Here is a 9322-nt window from a genome sequence, read left to right on the forward strand (position 1 = left end):
TCCATCAAGGTATTAAGTAGGCTACCATGGCTTTATGCTGGGAGGATCGTGTTAGAATATGTCCCTCTCTGAAGGGTAACCCCAAACTTTTTGCATTACTCTTCCTATTTTTCTGACCTTGTTTTTGTTGACTTTAGGACTCTGAGCACTTTACCATAGCTGACAAGTGTTAAGGTGCATATGCTCTCTCCTCTAAACATGGTATAATTGCTTTACACCAGTTTGGCATATTTGATTCACTTTTTAGTCCCTTGGAAAGTGGCATACCAAATACCCAGGGCCTGCAAATTAAATGCTACCAGTGGGCCTGCAGCACTGATTGAGCCACCCATAGAAGAAGCCTTTCACACCTGTCTCAGGCCTGCCACTGCAGTGCCTGTGTTTGCAGTTTACTGCCACTTCCACTTGGCATTTAAAACTACTTGCCAAGCCTTAAGCTTCCATTTTATTACATAAAAGTCACCCCTAAGGTAGGCTCTAGGTAGCGCTGAGGGCATGGTTCTATGTAAGTAAAAAGAAGGACATGTACTTTTATGTTTTGCATGTCCTGGTAGTGACAAACACCCTGGTTCGTTTTTCTCTACTGTGAGGCCTATCCCTCTCATAGGCCTACATTCGAAATTCCTTAATAAAACATTTACGCTGTAATTCTCGATCAGAGAGGAGTAGATTTTTATGCTTTAAGTGCTTGGAATGGCAATGATAAATCCTCCTTACTGGTGAAGTTGGATTTAACATTACTGTTTTAGAAATGCTACTTTTAGAAAGTGACATTGTTCTGTACTGACAGCTATACTTTGTGTATTCCCTTTAGATAGCCACAAACACAGCAAGGGCTGAGTGTGACAGAAGACTCATCTGCATTTATCTGCATTGTGATAGACTTCCAGGGCAGGAAAGGTGAGAGAGATTCACATTTACATCTCTATAATAGGCTGTGTCCTGTCTTCACACAACGCACTGATTTACCCCCCAGGGCTAGCCTTGTAGACAGGACTGGATTGAAAGAGATCCCTGTGCACTTTAGAGAGTTCCTTTGAAGTAACCCCCTACATCAAAGGCACTTTTGGGTATAAGTACTGAGTCTCTGACCACCTGTAATCAGGCACTTTTGGGACCTGTAATCAGACATCTCTGGCTCTTTATCTGCTCATTGCCAGAAGGACTGCTGTGCTGCCAGGAGGTACTGACACTTTCCTAACTACTTTGCTGTGTTGGCATGCTGCTTGCTGAGTGTTGTACGGCAAATGGGACTGCCACTCTGTGACCTGCTTTGGTGTGCTGACCTGCTGCCTGCTACCCTTTTTGCTGTGTGGAAGCTTTGAGTGCTCTTCAAGTGCTTACTGGCTTGCCCTCTGTTTTCAAAATCTCTAGGCCATCAACAATTTAATTTGTCTACCACTGCTGTGGGACGCTACCACTCATGCGTCCAACCACTATATTTGTGACAATGATCAGTGCAGGTTGGATCTTCAACCTGCCCTGTGAACCGAGCGAGCACCCTGCTTTTACCACTGACGCCACAGTGCCGAGGGACACACTTCCAGAGCGACCCCTAGATCAAGCGTTCCACATTGTGCCAGCCCAAGTGATTACCTCTACAAGAGACACCACAGCGCCCCGGCCAGACACCAAACGCAACTCTTGGCCCATCGGCATGAGTCGCTTTGATGATCCAGGACTCACCTGCTCCACCTCCCCAAACGCAGACCATTGATGGGCAACTTCGTGCCCTGCTTACTTTCATGATGCAAGCCGCAGCACAACTCACCAAAAGATAGCCTTTATTTTCCCCAAGAAAAGATACTGTGATTCTCGAGACCAAGGATGTCTCTGCACCCAGCTTACGCGAAATCGCAGGCGGCTGGAGAACATTGAGAACTACAATTCTGATGTTCCTACCATAAGGAAGTTCCTTTGCCTTTCTTTCGTATAAATGTAAAGCACCTAAAAGAATATTTTGAATGCACATATCCTGAAAGGAATTGATTGTATTTTTATCATTTTGGTCTCATTTTGTTATCAATACGAAAATGTATTTTTATAATCATGTATTGAGTCTTTTTGTTGTGTATTCATTGTGTTAGTGTGTGTGTGTGTGTGTGTGTGCGTGCGTGCGTGCATGCGTGTGTGCGTGTGTGTGTGTGTGTGTGTGTGTGTTGCACAAATACTTTACACATTGCTTCTTTTAATAAGCCTGTCTGCTCTGTGCCAAACTACCAGAGGGTGAGCACAGGTTATCTGATGTTTTTATCTTCTTACCCTGCCTAGAGTGGTGGGTTCTGCCGGGGAACCACCTTTACAACGCAACTTTTACAACGCTATGCTATTACAACGCATTTTTTACAACGCAAAAACTTTTACAACGCATGCTTTTACAACGCATGCTATTATATGGTAAGTACTTTTACAACGCATATACCTTTACAACGCATTATTTGAAAATGCCTTTACAACGCATGCATTTACAACGCATGCATTTACAACGCAAGATGTTATATGGTAAGTACTTTTACAACGCATATACTATTACAACGCATTTTTAAATGTTGGTATTTTAATTAAAATAAATATATATCGTATAATTAATTGTTATAAAAAAAATTGTATTTGAAAAAAAGTGAGTTGTTTATCAAAATATTAATACTTGATTTTTTTGTCTAGTAGAAATGTTTTGTTGGGTAGTTAAATTAATACTTGAGTATTTTAATATTAATACTTGAGTATTTTGTCTAGTAGGAATGTTTTGTTGGATAGTTAAATTAATACTTGAGTATTTTAATATTAATTCTTGATACTTAATACTTGAGTATTTTGTTTACTAGGAATGTTTTGTTGGATAGTTAAATTAATACTTGAGTATTTATGAAAATGGAATGATTGTTTTTATATTTAATTTTATACATATTACAGTGAATAGTGAGTATTTTTAAAGTTAAATAAATAATTGAGAATTATTCTAAATTGAAAGAGTATTTAATATATTTTTTCGAAAAAATAAGAGTGAGTAAATACATTTTAATAGTTGAGTATTTTTTAAATATTAAAGTGTATTTCTTAAATTAATTTAGTTCATTGGTTTTTTCAAATTAAGAAACAGCATATTTTAAATTTAATTTATTTAAAGTTTGTGAGTACTTTTTAAAAATATTAATACTACAGTATCTATCAAACATTTAAGAAATAAGATATGTAAATACTAAAGTATTTATAATTTCAAAAAATAAAGAACTTTTTTTTAAAAAAAGGAAGAGTACTTTTTGATTATTTATTATAAAAATTAGATAAATTTATTAAAAATAATTAAAAATATAATAATATTTGAAATATTAAAAGAGTAATAAAAAATGCATTTTAAAAACAGTAATAGTTTAAAACTAAAAAAAAAAAAAAATTACTTACTTTTTTAAAAAAATTCCCACGCTTTTCCATTGAAGTCTATGAGCGTCTTTGTCCTTTATTTATTTTGGCAGCATCAGAATATACAACCCGCGGAACAAGAAAAGAAGGATCAGAAAGTGAAGAAAGAGAAAGTTTTGAAAGGAAAAGACAATGGAGTCGAGGTAAGGAACATATTTAGTGAATTAACAATTAATTAGTTATAAATTTGAAGTTTAAATAACTATTTAAAAAATAATGACAGGAAACAATTTTTGTTTTCACATTTTTTATTTATTGAAAAATCATGAAAAAATAAACCATATTTTTAATGAATTTTGCAATGTAAGTAACATTTTTGAAACAAAATATAAATATTTTATTAACATTTATAAACATTTATTTACAGGTTAGTTAAATAAAGTAGTCCGCTTTAAATTTAGATGCACGCGATGACGTAATGACGTGAGCGTCGACGTAATACGCCATTTTGCAGAGCATCGGAGGAGGAAGCAGCAGGAAGCTGATCTGCGGCCAGGTAGGAAATATTTTCATTAGTAATTGTAGAATAAACCTTTAAAAGGGATACATATATAGTGAGGAAAGAATAAGGGGAGGTTGCGGGAAAACTAATTGATTACTTAATTGTTTTTAAACATGTCCACATTAATGTCATTAATGTATGCCTATGTCGGGTCGCTAAAAGTTATTTATTTTGTTTAAAAAAGTATGTAACTGTTAAAAAATTAAAAGTTACTGTTCAGAAAGTTGATTTGTTTATTTAGGAAGTAACAAAAGTAAAGTCGATCTTCATTTCTAACTGCAAAAAAGTTGCGTAATTTAAAATTTTGAAAAATAACGATTGTTTTAAAAATGATGATTAAGCTGCAAAGTGCATTTCGGAATATGGTTTGAATTGTAGATTTTACATATGTTTCAATTTTGGAGATTAGTTTTGAAGGTAATTAAATTGGATTTTTTCAGTAATTTAATTAATGGAGTTCCGATGTCGAACAATAGTTCAAATACTATGGGACAGTAAATTTGTAGACATTGGTAGTTTTTGCTTGAAATGAAGATTTGTTTTAAAAAAAAATAACCCGACTTGTTTGTTTGAAAAAAATTTTAGAAAATACCTTGGTATGCCAATTGTAATTTGAAAATTATTAAAATTTAAAGCAAAGCAGGAAAGTAAGTAATTACATTATTTTAAAAAGAAAGAATATTAGAAAGATTTTCCAGGTAGTCTATAGCCACACACAACGAAAATTGTTGTAGAATTGCCAATAGTCTCTCAGACATTTCCCTTGTTTTGACTGTTACTCGTGGGTTTAGACTACCTGCGAGTGTTTGGGCTATTCTCATTTCTTGGAAACTTTGCTCCTTCTTCAAAGTTTCCAAAAATGAGTAGAAGTTAGGATGTGGTTTACCAATTGTATGGTTGAAGGAGTTATGCCATCCCTCAATGGCATTGTTTGTTTTTGCTTCTCCCTCTAAACAACTCGTGTAGCAGTTCCACCACTCCACATGGAATCGTGGCTTCCTCCTGCGACCCGATCTGCTTAGGTGTCCAATCCATGTGTCCTCAAAATAATTTAGAATGGGTGCCAATTTTTCTTCGTTACTCGTATAATAAACAGATTCTATAATTGCAGTGTAGTACTCGTCCACACTATCGGGAGGAACAAAACAAAGTTCAGTTAATTTTTTTAGTTCAAATTGTAGTTTGCTATCCCGAGAATATTCTGCAACTAGGGATGTTTTCTGTAATTTACGCCAAAATGCCTGCGAAAAATGGAAAAAACATCCCTGAATTTGGGTATCCGTGTACGTTTTAGTGATCACATTGATCATACTCAATTCAAAATCAATAATTATTTTTCGAGGACTTGAAGATGTTTTACTTTTAATCACTGATAAAAGTTCAGTGTATGTTGCAGAAGTCTTATCAGGTAGCAAACTGTAAACTAAGGGAATTACACTATTGTTAATTTTTGCATGTATAGTGTAAATTTGAGTGAAAGGATGGGGTGTACTTTTAAACGTCCCATCCATCATCCAAATTTCACTAGTTTCTAACTTAGCAAAGTTACGTGGGGTACTAAAAATTAAAATACGTTTCTGAGGGTTTTCGTTGTCATGCAGAAGGAAAGGTTCATCAGAAAAAGAAATAGAAAGATCATGAGGAATTCTAATGTCAGAGAAAGTATGTGGTGTAGATAATTGAATGTTACTTGCCTGCTTTTGTCTCTGAATAATTCTTCTCAAATTAGGTATTATAGGCATGTTACTAGCAACATGACTGGGGACATGCTGTGCAACCTCTCTTAAAATTGATCCTGTGGAATCATTGGAGGTGCTTGCAATAGCTTTCATCTCGTTTATTGTTTCTCTAATTTCTACATCCATTGCAGAGGCAGAGTGGTTATGTTCTGTGGTTTTCACAACCAAATTTTCAACAGTAACCGCTCTGCCACTGCAATGGGTAGTGTAGTATTGCACACACCTCCAATGATTTCTAGTTAAACTTATTCTTTCCTTACTATATATGAATCCACCATGGTTTAACAAATTTTTGCCCTTCCTGGATTTAATAAAGTTGGCAGCTCCCAGGCTAGACATTATCTGAAAAGAGGAGAAAAGACACAAAAATTAGCCTGAATAAATTTATGATTTACCTAAAACATAACATTTACACCATCCTAAACATTCCCTACTGCTGCACCTTCCTGGAGTTAGAATAGTAAATTGCACCCCTACACCCTCCAACACTTTCCCTACTGATGCACCTTCCTGGAGTTAGAATAGTAAATTGCACCCCTACACCATCCAACACTTTCCCTACTGCTGCACCTTCCTGGAGTAAGAATAGTAAATTGCACCCCAACACCATCCTAAACATTCCCTACTGCTGCACCTTCCTGGAGTAAGAATAGTAAATTGCACCCCTACACCCTCCAACACTTTCCCTACTGATGCACCTTCCTGGAGTTAGAATAGTAAATTGCACCCCTACACACTCCAACACTTTCCCTACTGATGCACCTTCCTGGAGTTAGAATAGTAAATTGTTACCCCTACACCATCCAACACTTTCCCTACTGATGCACCTTCCTGGAGTTAGAATAGTAAATTGCACCCCTACACCCTCCAACACTTTCCCTACTGATGCACCTTCCTGGAGTTAGAATAGTAAATTGCACCCCTACACACTCCAACACTTTCCCTACTGATGCACCTTCCTGGAGTTAGAATAGTAAATTGTTACCCCTACACCATCCAACACTTTCCCTACTGATGCACCTTCCTGGAGTTAGAATAGTAAATTGCACCCCAACACCAGCCAACACTTTACCTACTGCTGCACCTTCCTGGAGTTAGAATAGTAAATTGCACCCCTACACCATCCAACACATTCCCTACTGATGCACCTTCCTGGAGTTAGAATAGTAAATTGCACCCCAACACCATCCAACACATGCCCTACTGCTGCACCTTCCTGGAGTTAGAATAGTAAATTGCACCCCTACACCCTCCAACACTTTCCCTACTGATGCACCTTCCTGGAGTTAGAATAGTAAATTGCACCCCTACACCATCCAACACTTTCCCTACTGCTGCACCTTCCTGGAGTTAGAATAGTAAATTGCACCCCTACACCATCCAACACTTTCCCTACTGCTGCACCTTCCTGGAGTAAGAATAGTAAATTGCACCCCAACACCATCATAAACATTCCCTACTGCTGCACCTTCCTGGAGTAAGAATAGTAAATTGCACCCCTACACCCTCCAACACTTTCCCTACTGATGCACCTTCCTGGAGTTAGAATAGTAAATTGCACCCCTACACCATCCAACACTTTCCCTACTGCTGCACCTTCCTGGAGTTAGAATAGTAAATTGCACCCCTACACCCTCCAACACTTTCCCTACTGCTGCACCTTCCTGGAGTTAGAATAGTAAATTGCACCCCTACACCCTCCAACACTTTCCCTACTGATGCACCTTCCTGGAGTTAGAATAGTAAATTGCACCCCTACACACTCCAACACTTTCCCTACTGATGCACCTTCCTGGAGTTAGAATAGTAAATTGTTACCCCTACACCATCCAACACTTTCCCTACTGATGCACCTTCCTGGAGTTAGAATAGTAAATTGCACCCCTACACCATCCAACACATTCCCTACTGATGCACCTTCCTGGAGTTAGAATAGTAAATTGCACCCCTACACCCTCCAACACTTTCCCTACTGATGCACCTTCCTGGAGTTAGAATAGTAAATTGCACCCCTACACCCTCCAACACTTTCCCTACTGATGCACCTTCCTGGAGTTAGAATAGTAAATTGCACCCCAACACCAGCCAACACTTTACCTACTGCTGCACCTTCCTGGAGTTAGAATAGTAAATTGCACCCCTACACCATCCAACACATTCCCTACTGATGCACCTTCCTGGAGTTAGAATAGTAAATGGCACCCCAACACCATCCAACACATGCCCTACTGCTGCACCTTCCTGGAGTTAGAATAGTAAATTGCACCCCTACACCCTCCAACACTTTCCCTACTGATGCACCTTCCTGGAGTTAGAATAGTAAATTGCACCCCTACACCATCCAACACTTTCCCTACTGCTGCACCTTCCTGGAGTTAGAATAGTAAATTGCACCCCTACACCATCCAACACTTTCCCTACTGATGCACCTTCCTGGAGTTAGAATAGTAAATTGCACCCCAACACCATCCAACACTTTCCCTACTGCTGCACCTTCCTGGAGTTAGAATAGTAAATTGCACCCCTACACCATCCAACACATTCTCTACTGATGCACCTTCCTGGAGTTAGAATAGTAAATTGCACCCCAACACCATCCAACACATTCCCTACTGATGCACCTTCCTGGAGTTAGAATAGTAAATTGTTACCCCTACACCATCCAAAACTTTCCCTACTGATGCACCTTCCTGGAGTTAGAATAGTAATTGTTACCCCTACAGCATGGTACATTTTTACAACTGGTGCACCTTAGAATGTTGGATAAAATTACCTTTTTATTTCGAATTTGCTTTTGTTGCTGACTTTTCTTAATTGGGAATGGCGTGTAGGCAGCAGTAGACACTTATGAGGTGATTGGATTTGGAATGGAAAAATAAATGTCTGGAAAAGTGAAAAAAGAAAAGAATGAGAAAACTGAACGATGTTGAGAAATGCAATTTTACAATAATTTTTGTAAACTTGTATATTTGTTATAAGTTGCAGTAGAGAACACTTTCCCTAATGCTACACCATCCTTTAGTCATGAAATAAAATTCAGAATTCAGCAAATGTAACCATAATTAAATTGGGTTTTTTTTCAACATTAGCAATGAGATAGCTAGTCTAATATATTGAAGGTTAAGAAACCATCATGAAAATCAATACCTTGTTTTGTAGAACTTGCTTTTCTGGATGAGGCTTCGGAGGATGATTTGGTCTGTTGGTTCTAGATTTAACGTGTGTGGTGGAAAGAATCTTTCTGTAAGGAATCAAATTGTTGTCTTTTGAAAAAAAAGAGGATAAAAAAAAAATTAACGTTGGTTTGAAATTTAAAATCTGAGTATATTTAAATTATTAATGACATACAATATAACTAATACTACTTGACACTGTACTAACCAATGCACCTTCCTGTAGTTGAAATAGAGATATGTACCCCTACACTATAAAAAAATCTCCCTAATGTTGCACCTTCCTGGAGAAGAAATAGTATATTGTTACTCTAAACTATCCATTATTTTACTAATTTGGTACGTTAGAGGAGTAATAATTGCAAAAGGAAGGTTTAAAAATGTTTAGTAAAAATAATATTGAAAAGGTAACATACCTTTTTCTGTTATTGCTTGTTTTCGTGCCTTTAAGCTAATGCTTGCAGCAGGATAAAGTTTTTTTTTGGTAC

This window comes from Triturus cristatus, chromosome 3_2 (assembly GCF_964204655.1).
Source record: "Triturus cristatus chromosome 3_2, aTriCri1.1, whole genome shotgun sequence".
In the NCBI taxonomy this organism is placed as follows: domain Eukaryota; kingdom Metazoa; phylum Chordata; class Amphibia; order Caudata; family Salamandridae; genus Triturus; species Triturus cristatus.